Source organism: Haliotis asinina, chromosome 16 (assembly GCF_037392515.1).
Source record: "Haliotis asinina isolate JCU_RB_2024 chromosome 16, JCU_Hal_asi_v2, whole genome shotgun sequence".
Lineage (NCBI taxonomy): Eukaryota > Metazoa > Mollusca > Gastropoda > Lepetellida > Haliotidae > Haliotis > Haliotis asinina.
The window spans coordinates 40,208,952-40,223,930 of record NC_090295.1 but is presented as its reverse complement, the minus strand read 5'-3'; positions in this window follow the sequence as shown (position 1 = coordinate 40,223,930).

Here is a 14,979-nt window from a genome sequence, read left to right as displayed (position 1 = left end):
ATACAAAGTCGTCCAGTGTTATCTATCTACCACTACATCTATGTGCTTCATTTGTTGACACTGAACCCAAGTTTTCGTGTTTGTTTTTATAGGGCATTAAACTCTGTATATGTTGCTGACTAAAGTATGTTGTATGCATTTGTAAGTTGGCAACAAGAAACACGCTGTATTCTTTGTAGGTGAGCTCGAGGTGGGTTGATAACGCGAGTGATATTACGCTTTTTTGTACCCAGTACTCAAGCTTTTGGACGACCTGATACTAAGGAGATTACCTTCGACCATTATTGAACCCATGCCTTCAAGCTGACGAACGAACACCTTATCCTGTCGGCTAACCCTGTGCCCTGTGTTAAGTGACTCAACAGACATGTTGTGTTCATTCCATCGGCTTGTTGTGCCAGGTGCACCAAAGGGAGCGGCCACGTTGCCCTTGCTGAGAGGGGATTGCCAGAATGACGTCAACAATCAGTATTTTGTTATTGTTCGTTCGCATATTCAAAGGAGTCCTGCCCCCTCCCAGTATGCACTGTAATACCCTCTCTTTGCTGACACACCCTGTGCAATTATCTAATCAGAAGTATCTCAATATAGGTAAATCTTATTTATTAAGGCAAGTCTCACCTAGTCTTTCTTGGAGGTCACAGATGGCCGACTACCGGCCTCCACGTGAGGTACCAGGTGTAATCCCAAATGTAGCACACGTTACGCCCTGGGAGATATAGAGTGGCCAGAAATGAAACTAACTATATTTACGAAAAGGCGTACTGAAGATACAACGTCTAGATTATCTCCCGAAACAGCCAATATAGACCACTGACTGTAACGTCAGGTGTCAGGTGTGATTCCGAAGCTGAGACAAAACATTTTACCGGAACGACTTCGTCAGTGAACAGGATGTGAAACTAAAAACCAACAAGGCAATATACTGTAGTTAACAAAGGTATTCTAAAATCAAGTTCAGAAACAAATTTAGGAAGATATTTTTTATGGATGTTAACTTTGTGACGAGAAACACAGCGTTTTGGAGTATGTCCTTACTCCTTTATCAACTTCTAAATTATGAGGTGATGAAGGAGGTAAAGATATACTCCAAAACGTCGTGTTCTTCACAATAAAGAAGTCGACATCCATAGAAAAAAAGTCATATCCTTATGTGCATCACTTGTAAATGCGATTCAGAGACATTTTCCTGCAACGATGTCAAAATGAAAGTGTTCTTTCCCGATTATTATTATACTGGAGCAATTATTATAGAAAAAGTATGGCAACTTTCATCTGTCATAAACAGTAATCCAACGTGTCAATAGGCCGATCCAGAATATATGATCACGCCATGCAGATCATCTGCGAACTCGAGGTGTAATGTGAGATTATACGGACACGTGAAGCTCCGGGGTAGAATAGATCTTCAGCAACCCATGCTTGCCACAAACGCAACTATGTTTGTCGTAAAAGGCGACTAACGGCAGCGGGTGGTCAGGCTCGCTGACTTGCTTGACACATGTCAATATGCCAAGGTATTTATAATCATTCAAAGCATTCATACATTTATCTTTAATAGCATTTCTCTCTAGTCGACAAAGAACCGCCACTACGAAATAAAATAATTTTATCTAAATTCACATTCAACTGTCATTTACCTGTGTACGCTGAAAGTAAACTAGTTGATTTTGGAGGCCAATTACTGAACTGAACATAAGAATGACATCATCAGCAAATAACAACATAAAAGGCTTATTCCATTGGGAGAAAGTTGGATGTCATGTTTACCAGACTTCATGATATCTAAATATAATTCGTTAATGAAAAAAGAGAAAAGTAGAAGACTTAAAACACATCCTTGACGCAGACAGAACAATCGACAAAAGCCATATACCATTGCCACGACTGACACATTATTTTATATACAGTTGGAATGCATCGATCTTATGATACCACACGGTTTACTCCTCAAATCTCTATTTCTTAAACATTTACACATTCTACTTCTACCTACAGAATCAAACGCCTTTGTTAAATGTACAAATGCTACACACAGCTTTCGCTTGTTAAATGATAAGTATATCTCAATAATAGCATACAAGGTAAATAAATATTATATATATGTTGAGTAGTCATTTCTAAATCCCGCATGAGATTCCGGTATTAAATCTCTCATAATCGACCACTGTGTTAACCTACATCCATTTCCAGTGTAATTCATTTTTCCAAGAGAAAACGTTCTTTCTATGTTCAGTATACCTTCTTCAAAGTACGTTTCCTGTAAGATACAAAGGGTCACCCAGCAAAACACTTACATGCTCAACGATATAAGTACGAGCATTTGTTTTCGCCCATGTTGGCTTTGTTTCTGAACATGTTCACTTCATCGGTTTAGCTTTCAAGTCGGCACTAACTTAGTTTGGGTTGTATGTAGGTCTTTTCGTCAGTTCTGTATCAACTTCAGTTAATCTCTAAACATGTTTATTGGATAATACACAGTGATATATATGGCAAGTATGAATCAATCATACTCATGTTTAGATTATATGCAGTGTTTAAATTCTAAGCATGTTTGGATTATGAGGATTTTCGGCTGTGTTTCAGCCGTGTGACGATCGGTCAATTCATTTGTGTAGACCCTACCCGTAACCACTTAAATATGTCTTGATTGAACACATATTCCTAAACATCTTAGTATACATGTATGTCTTCTATAGCTACAAGCTACATTCTAAATATTTTAAACTTTTAAGATTTTAAAATGTTGTTATGGAACATTTGCACTGTGTCGTTAACGCGCATGGCTAAATTTTAATATGTTTACGAGTGAGTGAGCAGTCTTTAGCATTTCTGCAATGATCACTGGGTCTGTCCTAGCATAAACTACCGGTACTGGCGAGTCTCACCTCTCTCTCTAATGGTCTGTGCTGGCTATTGCTAGGCCGCTTTAAGCTATGCGCGGCCTTAACTTGGCATTGTCCTGTTGGGTTGTTGGTGGTGTGATTGTTATCTTGAAGACAGTCACTATCCCACAGTACTACCAATCTTCACTCGTGATCGTTGATTCATGAAAGTGCAGATAACAGGTCTATCACGTGGACAACACCGGGCGACTGCGTTGTCTGGGCGACTACGTCGTGTTTTTCGTGGACCTTGTTTTGGGTCAATGTGTTTGCATTATCACAAACAGCTTGAAGATTGTTTAGTTTTAAAACAAAATAGGTAACCGTGTTTAACTCATAATCTTTTGCTGGTTGTAGCCTGACACAGGGAGCGGGGGACACTCTCAAAACCAGAAGGTGGTAGATGTTTTACGTCCACATTTAGTTTACGGCTCAAAAATCTGGGGATTTCATCCCTTACAGGATGCAGACAGGGTATACAATAATTTCTAAAAGCAAATTTTATTTTCACGGCAAAATGCTCCGAAATGTACCTGTGGCTGATCATGTTATATAAATAATTATGTGTGACACAATCAGGGTGCAGGTTACATGAAAAGGTTATTATGTGATTTTAGAGAAAAGCGTGTATCAGCAGATCAACAAACATGATTTGAATTAATATGTCATTTTCTCAAACTTGATGCATATCGATCTCAAAAGAATCATTTGTCAGTTGTGAATGTTACTCCATATTGAATAGCCATTACTAAATTTAGGTGTTCGAATCACAAATTAATAATAAAGGAGGGTGGAAAACTTCATATTAAGATCAACGATTTTGTCCTCTATGGTCCCTGATAGCATCAATTCTGCCTCATATATACTTTTTTTTATAGATTTGAGAGCATTGTTACCTGAATATTTTATTGTAAAGCCAGCATGTCCTAAATTATATTAGCTGTTATCATCCAGAATCACAGGTGTTATTTATTATCTTGCAAAGTATGTATTTCGTGCCATGTAAAAAGAAGTAATAAGTTGCAGTTGTAAAGATGGTACACTGTATAAGAGTGTGCTCTGTACATACATACTGTGCTACTTGTGTTGTTTGCCGGTGCCCTCCCCACCCTCCACCTACAGTAGTTGTACAATGCATATGCTTTAATTTTCTTTTCATTTTATGGGTATCTGTTGTTGATACTTTTCGGCATACAACATATGTCATATTTGGGATTTCACTTTCTCAGCAAAGTACAAATTCTAGTACTTTTTTCTTTGGAGTCCCATCCAGGATTCGAACCCGCACCCTCAGAGCCAGGCACCTAATCGCCAGCACGCATAGTCAGCTGCCTAACCCGCTCAGCCACCGCGACTGTGTGCTGGCGATTAGGTGCCTGACTCTGAGGGTGCGGGTGCGAATCCCGGATGGGACTCAACCGAAAAAGTACTAGAATTTGTACTTTATTGAGAAAGTTAAATCCCAAATATGACATATGTTGTATATGACCGCTTTCTAAATGGCATTGTGTTTTCGAATTCGGCATTAGTCATTTTAAATTTCGTGATGCTACTATTTTTTTCCGCAGTTAAGACATTTACTTGTCGACATAAAACCACACACCGGACTACATAGGATATAACGTACTGGCTATGATATCAGGTACTCTCATGTATTCTCCATAACAATAGCAGATTCAGTAGCATATCAGTTATCTCCATCTCTCCAGAGTCTCTCATACTCGGTTTGGTTTGACAAACAAGTCTCTCAGTATCGAACCATACTCAGTTGTGTCAGTGTGAGTAGGTCAAGGGTATTTATCTTGAACGAATGGAGATATTAGACACTTGATAATGGAGGATGACGCTCAGAAAACCCTGGATGACGTAAATTTCAAACTGTTACACCTGTATCCGATGATAAACTTCCCCTAGACGTCGAGCTGAGAGGTCGTAAGTGTATACGGGCAGCTCCTATCTGTTCCATTTTCGGAAGATACGTACGGGAGCAGTGACTGACAGGTGATATCGACATGACGCATATAACAAGAAAGTCATACCTGTCTGTCTGATGTTATGAAACCTCCCACCAGGGGTCTTGTCATACCTCACATCTAACACCACGTTACAAACTGGGCACTTAAGGCACTGAGGCACACTGACAGCAATTTGTGTAAACCCAGTATACCATATGAAAACAACTTGTATCTCAATATTTTATAATGCATTGGTTTAAATCCAGTTTATAAAACAACGAGCAACTGGTGTCTCAATATTTATTATATACTGGTTTAAAATCGGTTTATTTTAAAATGCACTGGTTTAAACCCAGTTTATAAAACAACAAGCGGCTTGTGTCTTGTGTTTCAGTACTTTATAGTACTTATACTATACTTATACTATACTTATACTATACTTATACTATACTTATACTATACTTATACTATACTTATACTATACTTTATACTGATTTACTTTACAGTCAGTAAGAAACAATGCACCTGCTGTGCCAATAGCTTGTTGTGTATTTGTTATAACTCTGCCAATAAGACATTCAACTACTGTTTCATGTATTCGATATAAATACACCATTTTCAGAGAAATCATAGTGAAACAATAGTGAGTCCAGGGTGAACCAGGTAAACCAGCTGTCATTACACGCTGTCTTATACGATGACAGGCAGTAGACCTCACCACCGAGTCTACGGGGGACTTAATGAAACACGGGGTTTGAAGACAGAAGTACAAGTAATTCTTTGAGTTTACGCACCTTCCCGAGATGCGAATAAAAAGGGCACCTTGACACGGATACTTGGATACTTCATTTTTTATACGTGCATGGCGAGTATCCTGCGGCAGAGAAACCCGCACGTATGACTGAGTTAAACCATAATATGGAGATAACCCTTGACACCTGGTCGCAGCCGTCAGTTAAGGAGGTCAAGTCTGCACGATAATATCGGTAGGTAATCTGCTTCTCGTCAACCGACTGTTAGTGGACTTTTTTTTTTTTGTTTTTTTTTTTTTTTTGTTTGGGTTTTTTTAAAAAAAAAAAGATCCGAGGTCGATTATCACACGTCCACACATCATGAAATACGGGTTCGAGCCCGATGGTGTCACAAATTCCCGAAAAATATGGCATCGCACTAATGAGTGTCAGAATCTTTTGTAATCAAAACGGTTTAGCGTTAGGGTGCCATGACACTAAACAATATGGCTGGTAGGCACCCGGTATTCTGTACCTGTATCGAATACCGGATACCTACCAGCCATATTGTTTTCTGTCACGTCACCCTAACGATAGCAATAAGCCTAACCCTAAACCATACCCCAACCTTAAACCTTAACGAAACCCTAACCTTAACCAAATGTAAACTTGCTTGCTTTCAAAGATGGCGGAAGGTATCCGGCATTCTGTAGTCTTACCCGGTATTCCGTAGGTGTACCAGGTTACGTCCCATACGTGAAGGTGAAAAAGGTTCAAGCACAATTCACATGTCAGTGTGACCCATTGCAGCGAAACTTTGGTGAAAACAGTCATGTGTTCTTCTGGCCCATATAGATATTTGCTAACCGCCTTTGTATCATTGGAATGCTGTCATCTGAGACAAAACACAACGAACTGCTGTATGATTCATAAAAAGAAACGAACAAACGGTTCCTACATTCTATAAACCACGAAAACATAGCCAAGGATTTATGTGTGACCGCATGAGAGCATTTTTCGAAGATTACACATTGATAAGTGTACAACAATTTACTTTGAACCAAGAAGATTAGACACAGGCAAGATGGGTACTACAGTTATAAGTCGGTGACTATTTAAATTGTTTGTCTTATGCGGGCGGGTGGCAGCTAATTGAAGCACTCGTAAAATGTCAGGGTCTAATGTGAAATGATTGCTTTACATGTCTTTCTCACTTCCATGATGAACGCTTGTAAGGAACACTTCACAGCGATATGTGACTTCCTTGTTCACGTATTCGAGCCTGAATAAACCTCGCTACCTGAAGTCTTGAGCAGAGTACGTACGTACTATATATACTGTGAGAGACCACTAAGCAATCGTGTTGGCAGTCATGTAATAAAGCGTTTATATATAAACGTGCTGAACACATATATACCAACATAGCTATCTTCAGAGGTTCCAGACATTTTGCCAAAAAAATGAAAAGCAGAAAAAAACAGGAGGTGAAATTGATCTTTGTGTAAGTTGGGTGTCAAACACTTCAGCAGGAAGAGGACATCCATAGTTACACCAGCTGTGAGTTCTTGCATATAAATCAAGAATTAATTAGATAATTAATTATTTAGAATTGAGGTGACATAGGAGACAGCTTCAACTGCTTCATATATAGATCTTTGCATAAAGATTCAGAATGACAAAAAATATCCATACGGCAGATGGAATGATTTCAACCTTTACAATATTCAACTTTTGATTCATGCCGAGGAAAATACTCACCAGCCCTATTCTTTGGTGTTTACATTTCAGGGACTTGGAAATACAACCGGTAGAGCTCCTATTACCAAAATTTCAAAGAACGCCAAAGCACCCTTGCTCAGATTTTTTTTATCATGGTTACAGCATTCAGTGACTCAATGAAGCTTTAAAACAAATATGGTAGATGTGTGTGGAACATTTCCAAGTTTGATGCATCAGTGAAAACAATAATGTAATTCCCTATTTTTGGCTTGAGCCACTATTTCAGGTGAACAACTGACTAGACACAGCATATGTTTATGACGGGTGCCACCGACAGTGTTAGAAGTATTCAAACTGTCACTAGCCAGTAGGACTAGTGAACCAAGAATGTCACTGGCCCTTCACGCACCTTACTGGCCCGAATAATTCATGATAATTTATGGACAATAAAACAGCGCTTGTGAGAATAGTTAGAGTATTCATTTCACAAGCAAAATTGTTTCCGAATGATTGTTTCAATGTCTGAGCCCCTGACATTTGTGGCGCGCACTCTCAGAATATCCATACATGCTCAAACAAAAAGACGAAGTCATCAATATCCTCCTCAATGGCAAAATACTCGTCATGAATATGCCTACAAGCTATGATTAAGGGAAATGTTTTGGCGTATATATGTTACTGTCAGTCATGAAATCAGTCATTTCATTAAATGAATAAGAGGGTCTGCCATGTCGTGTCATTTTGTCACAATTTGTGTAACAACAATCAATAGGAAAGTGGACGGAGAACATTGAAAGGTGTTTAGGTTCTGCTCCATAAAGGAGCAATACCGCCTACTTCAGTTGAAGCCAAAATTGTTGCCACGGAAATACAAAAAAATATTTTACTCTGAATTCCAAAACTACAAAAGGCACCAGTTTACCACTAGATATGCGTATGTACGAAATTTGGTGAAAATAGGTTTACAGGTTCTGCTCCAGAAAAGAGCGTTACCACCAATTTTAGTCAAAGTCAAACTTGTTGCCGTGGAAACCATGGTGACATCAACGAACTTACTGGCGTAGTCAACGGATACATAAAGTCACGTGTTGATAACGTCATCCAGGTGAGATATCAAGATCTTCCCCAACAACAAGCCTTGGGTAACAAAGGAAATGAAACTCCTGCTAAATGACGAGCATTCTGTGCCAAAGACTCAAATCTGATGAGATCAGTTCAGAAGGATATCGTCATTCAAACTCGGAAGTGTAAAGAGAAATACAAGGAGAAGGTCGAATCCCAGTTTCGTGAGAGCACCAGTCGAACAGCATGGCAAAGCGTGAAAACTATGACTGGCACAAACACCAAAGTCTCACGTTAGCAGACGATCGTGAATATGCAGAGGAGCTCAACACCTTCTACACGAGATTCGACAACCAGGATTTCTCTGCTGAACTGAATAACTTCATTGACAACATACGATCAGCCAGTGACACAAGGATTGTAATATCTACGGAGTCAGTGAAAAAACAGTTCGCCAAAATCAACGTAAGGAAAGCATCAGGACCAGACTACCGTGATGGCAGTGTGTTGAAACTGTGCAGTGAACAGCTGTTATGTATTCAATGGATTATTCCAGCGCTCCATTGATGCACACGTCATACCTACGATTTGGAAAGCATCAAAGATCGTCCTGATATCGAAGAAATGCAAACCTAAAGAGTTGAATGACTATAAACCAGTTGCTTTAGCATCCATAGCCATGAAGTGTCTTGAGCGTATTCTGTAAACTTTTCTCCTACTTGATGTCGGTCATTTGTTAGATCCGCTACAGTTTGCATACAGGGCCAGGCGTGGAGTTGAAGATGCAAAACTTGTTATTTTAAACCATTTCCACAAACATCTTGAAGTGCCTAAGTCATATGTTCGAATACTTTTTGATTTTGACTGATTTTTCCTCGCTTTTAACACGATTCAACCCCACATTTTACTCCAGAAGTTGTCAAACATGAGCGTTAATGGTTATCTTTTATTATGGATTGAAAGTTTTCTCACCCAAAGCCCACAATTCGTTCATTTTAATTCTGTTACCTCATCTACACTTGTCACTAATACTGGAGCTCCCCAGGGTTGCCTCATCTCGCCCGTACTTTTCACTCTATACAGAAATGATTGCACAAGCCAACATTCTGATTACCTCACTGTCAAATTTGCCGATGATGCGGCTCTTGTAGGTCTGATCACTGACAGTGAACTGCATTACAGTGACGAAATCCGGAACTTTGTATCTTGGTGTAAGGGCAATTTCCTCTTGTTAAATGTGAAGGAGACAATGGAACTTATTGAAGATTTCAGGACCAAAATGGATAAGCTTGAACCTGTCGAAATTGACAATACCGCTGTTGATATCGTAACAGAGTATAAATACCTTGGCACTATCATTGACAATAAATTATCGTGGAATGCAAATGCAGATTATATCTTTAAGAAATGCCAACAAAGACTACACTTTATGCGCCTAGTGCGATCTTTTAATGTTAATCACCACAGCCTCTCATGTTTTTATCGTTGTTTTGTTGAATCTGTTTTGACATTCTCGTTGCAGTGTTTCTATGGCAATCTGTCTGCTAAACATATATCCCATATGAGCAAAATTGTATTAACTGCAAGCAAAACATCAGGTATCACCTTTAACACCATATCGTCCCTCTTTGAAGAACATGTTTTACATTGCTCCAAGAAAATCCTGTCCGATCCCAGCCACGTGCTGTACCAGGAGTACTCCCTCTTACCGTCTGGACGCCGATACCTACAGCCACGTTTTAAAACTAACGGAGCCCAAAAATCTTTCATCCCCACAAGCATCCGCCTTTTAAAAGAAGGGTAGGGTCGGGTTCTTGGTGTAATTTATCGGGTTCGCTCTAGCTCATGCTGTCCTGTTCGTAAGTTATGTGTTTGCCTGTATATGTGGTATCAGAGTGTATTTATTTACTATTTACTATTTACTTTATGTATTCTGTTTGACATTTCCCCTCAAATGTCAATGCACTTTCATTCGTAAACCAAATTCCTCTCGAGGTAATAAAGTATGTCTTATCTTGTCTTAACACCAAAAATATATAATTCAGAATTCCCCAATTAAGCAAAAGCACCAGTAGATCGCCTGGCCTATCTATCTACCAACTTTAGTAAGGAAATATTGAATGGTTTTAAAGATCTGCTCCGGAAAAGACACGTGTGCACGGACGCACGGACGGAGTTTATTTTATTATCACCTGCAAAACGCGTTGCAGGGGAAAATTGTCTTCATATTAAATTATCGTAAAGATCACATGCAACGCAAAACCGAACTTTGCAGATTCTGATACATTTCGGTTTGGACTTAAAGTAAAAAATGCAAATTCATCTCATAAAGTTAGTTACAAAATAACACGATGAAAGAAACCCCGCGAAAGTTCAAACGATTCACTATTTTCACCCCAGCCCTGGGCGTCCGTAGCACATGCGCAGTGATTAGGTCCGCTCGACTTGAACCGGAAAGGTGCCTCGTAAAAACGCAGCAAGTGATGCGTGAAAGGATTATCGCTGAGGTCGAAGTTGGAGAAAAAGTGATGTTTCATGTGATTACGTGTATCTAAGTCTGCAGTTATAAATATACACTGCTCCCATACACTGCTCCCATACCAGGGTTTGAAGAAAGTGTATCACTAGAAATGCTAATTTCACCGTTAAAAATTGCTCACCTTGAAAAATGAAATGTTTTAATACGTGTCTTTTAAAACACAGAAAAATGTATTGATTGTAACAAGTGGTTCTGTCACAGACAAAACTCAATTTCTGTTTTATTGACACCTATGTGTCTGCCTGCCTGTCTGCTAATGATAATATGCAATATACAACTTCAATCATTGACCACATGCAATTTGAACTTAACACCTATCAGGCTATACACTATAAACAAATACATTGATTTATGGCTAGTGCACATGAGTTCTTTCTGCATATCACGTGTCATGAATAAGTGATAACTGTGTTTTAAATAAGTTATTTTTTGAGGGGTTGCATGTGACCTGTAAAGACATTTGTCGTCATTACTGGTGGAAGAATCCACATCATAACTGTCTGCATCTGAGATGATGCCATCACTATCATTGCAGTTGTTACAGTCAAAATCTTGAGCTGTTTGGGCCTCACCATCCTCTGCCTTATATGCCTGTACATGTAAATCTATCTGTTCATCATCTCTGATTTCCTCAGGGTCGGAGAACACTTCCTTGCCGTCCGTTTACTTTCAACCAGTGGGGAATCACTGGCACTTCAGAACTGACCAGTGACGTTACTGCTTACGACTTAGATAATTATTTGTGACAACGAGCATGTGAATGTTTGTTCAGGTTTTGGGGGTGGATTTTGTCACTAAAATTGTCAAGTAACATAATCAGCTCCTCAATTTTCATTAGCCATGCGGGCAAGCTTAGACACGCCCGAGCAAAGATCAACCAGCATTTTGCACCGATGAGGAAGCATACGTTCACCTTTTCGAGAAACACCCATATCAATATTAGTCGATCCTGATTCATATACGCCTGCTCAGTCATGGTATCATAGCATCGTTTTAATTATTCATTGATCTCGTCTGCTCATTTACTTATTTTACACTTTTGTGTGAGCGATTTCTGGGTTGACTTTCAGTCTGGGCATCATAACATAACCCAAGGCGAAGGTCATTCCTAAAATACGCCCATTGACCACGCGCCTGTGTATGAAAGCACAGCAGAATAGTGTTGGTCAATCTGGAACACGGTTGCCGCTATCTAATCTGTTATGAAGGACAATACGTTGGTGCACGCAGGACCATTCACTGTCTGTTTTTATCGCAGATTACAGACAGAAATAGACATATGAATCTATTATCAGTTCATCTCTATGTGACTTTTAACATTATATAATCCACATTTAGATCTTTTCATACATCTGACGGCCTCTTTAATCAACTCACATTACGTTATAAAGACCACGAGCCATCAGATAAGGTCAGAAAAAACATCCATGTGAAAGGCATGCAAGTTTCCAAACTAATTAAGGTCATGGGTGTGTCCGTTTGTACATGTGTGTTTTTTCTGGTGAACAGCTGATTACATTTACACGTGCTTTTTACTGATACCACCGAAAGGGGCACAGTGTCCTCACCGTCTCACGACGGTGGTAACAGCACTATTTGATGGTTTTCAGTAAAAAGTTGAGCGTATGTTTCGCTATGCCTTTTTTTCAGTGAGCGAGTATATATTCCAGCAATATTTTATGCATGTGGGGAATCGAACACTGGTCTTCAGCGTGACAAACGCTTTAACCACTAGGCTACCCTACCGCCCCGTGCCTTTAATAAGATATCAAAGATCCGAAATCCAGCAGGCTCATAATACCGAACAATTCTTATACCTAATCTGTCCTTCTGCCCAACATATTCACCGTCATCACACAACATATTCACCATCGCCACAACATATTCACCGTCATCACCACAACATATTCGCCGTCATCACCACAACATATTCACCATCGCCACACCACATGCGCCACCACATCACATTCACCACCACCACTACAGCATATTCACCACCACCACAGCACATTCACTGCCATCACCACACATTCACCGTCACCACCACAACGTATTCACCGTCATCACCACAACGTATTCAACGTCAACACAATATATCCACCACCACCGTCATGTTCACCAGATCATCACCACCACCTCAACATATTCACCGCTCTCACAACATATTCACATATTCACCGTCACCACCACAACATATTCACCGTAACCACCGTCCAAAATGCATGCGCTGACACCAATCTTGTAACCTGGACACCGGTTGAGATCTAGGTTTCAGAAACAATGAGAAAGGGTTACAGCTATCAGCTTTGAGACCTTGACAAACACCACATGCAATAATCACAGATGACAATCCAGATCTCATTTTCAAAATATTTATCAAAACATAGGCCATGATTTTCCCACGTGAAATCATACATCGATCTGAATTCAGCCATGAAAGTGCTGACACGTTTAACAAACTACCAGATCCTGCGCTTTTGAGAGACCTGGCTGTTATTGCACTTACTTTACCATCATCGCTAATAGAGGAAATATGTCATGTTCAGCCCATTGTCACCACAGCTTGTTCAGCTTGACTTGAGCCAATATATATACATAGAGAGACGTGCGTATATATATATATATATATACATATATATATACATATATATATACATATATATATATATATATATATATATATATATATATATATATATATATATATATATATATATATATATATATTCCCTCAGGCCCCCGTGTCTCTGCGAGGATTAAAGATTCTTTTTTTTTTTAAAAAAATATTTAAAAAATGAGATGACCCCACGACTTGAAACGCTTGACGGTACACTATATCAAATGCAAGACAAGGCCGGACACTTCGGTGTACCCTACCCATGCTACTTCATCTAAACATAATCATGGGTGACTGGCCTGTCGATCACCACTCATGACACCTACCAGTTCTGTTTTCAAGTCGATTGAAAGCCGATTTTGACCCTCAACTAAACGATCTTGACACAAATTGCGGACGATAGCAAGGACGATAAGGCCACATAAGGGTGTGTGGTCAACGCAAGCACTCTCATTGGTCGACGCTTGAGAAAGTCAAACGGTGACCTTGTCTCGGCTGTTGACATGTTGACAATCGACTGACAAACGCACACCCCTTCACAATAATGGACCCAACCAGTTGTGACCAGGTCACGCAATGCACTATTATTCACTTAATCAGGTCAAGCTGACTAAGCTTTAGCATAATTATTGTGTGCACATCATTATGCTACTTGGTGCGTCGACGCTTTGCAGGTGCTCTGTGTTTGCCCTGCTTCTTTGCCGCATTCAGACGTATTTCAGCAATATGGCAGTGAACAATCGATTCCCCACCAGACAATCCAATGATTCACCTCATGAGCATAGATCTACACAAGAGGTATACGAGGACATTCATCATGCCTGATCACCCGATCCCGTTAGTTGCCTCTAATTAGCGCCGACGAATTCTAGCCCAGATCTTCCAGAATGCCAGGTTGTGTACAGGTACATGGAGTAAATATAGGAACCATTTCTTTCATTACAGATAAAGTGGCGTTGTACCGTTATCTGAGGTGTTCTGAGAAACGAAGGGGAATGGGAAAAAACTCCCTAAAACGTATCGTAACACAGTCAAGGTAGCATCGGGATTCGAACTCAGGCCTCGTTGTTCCACAGGTCCACAGGTCCAAGTGGTACAGACACCACACGACATGAATGCAACTACACTTTTAGACACTTCTTGACACACTATGTCTGCCGGGGTCAAACTTGCAACAGTAACTTGTATAATGTTTTCAAACGGAACCTGATACGAATACATAACCGTCGAGCGGGCCGTAGCCGTCAAATCGTCAAGCTGTAGGGAGGTGACTTATGGGACTGCACTGTAGCTGTGGCTTGTCTGAGATGTTCAGAAGCAATATATGTAACTAGGGTTTTCATTGAGCAGATTGACTACATACAGGAAGACTTCTGGAGCAGTCCCGGTTCCCTACCTAGCTGTGTATTTGTATGTATTGACTGCCTCGCTGTTGATTGCGTCAGGAGGATTTTATTGTTGGGGGAGCAAT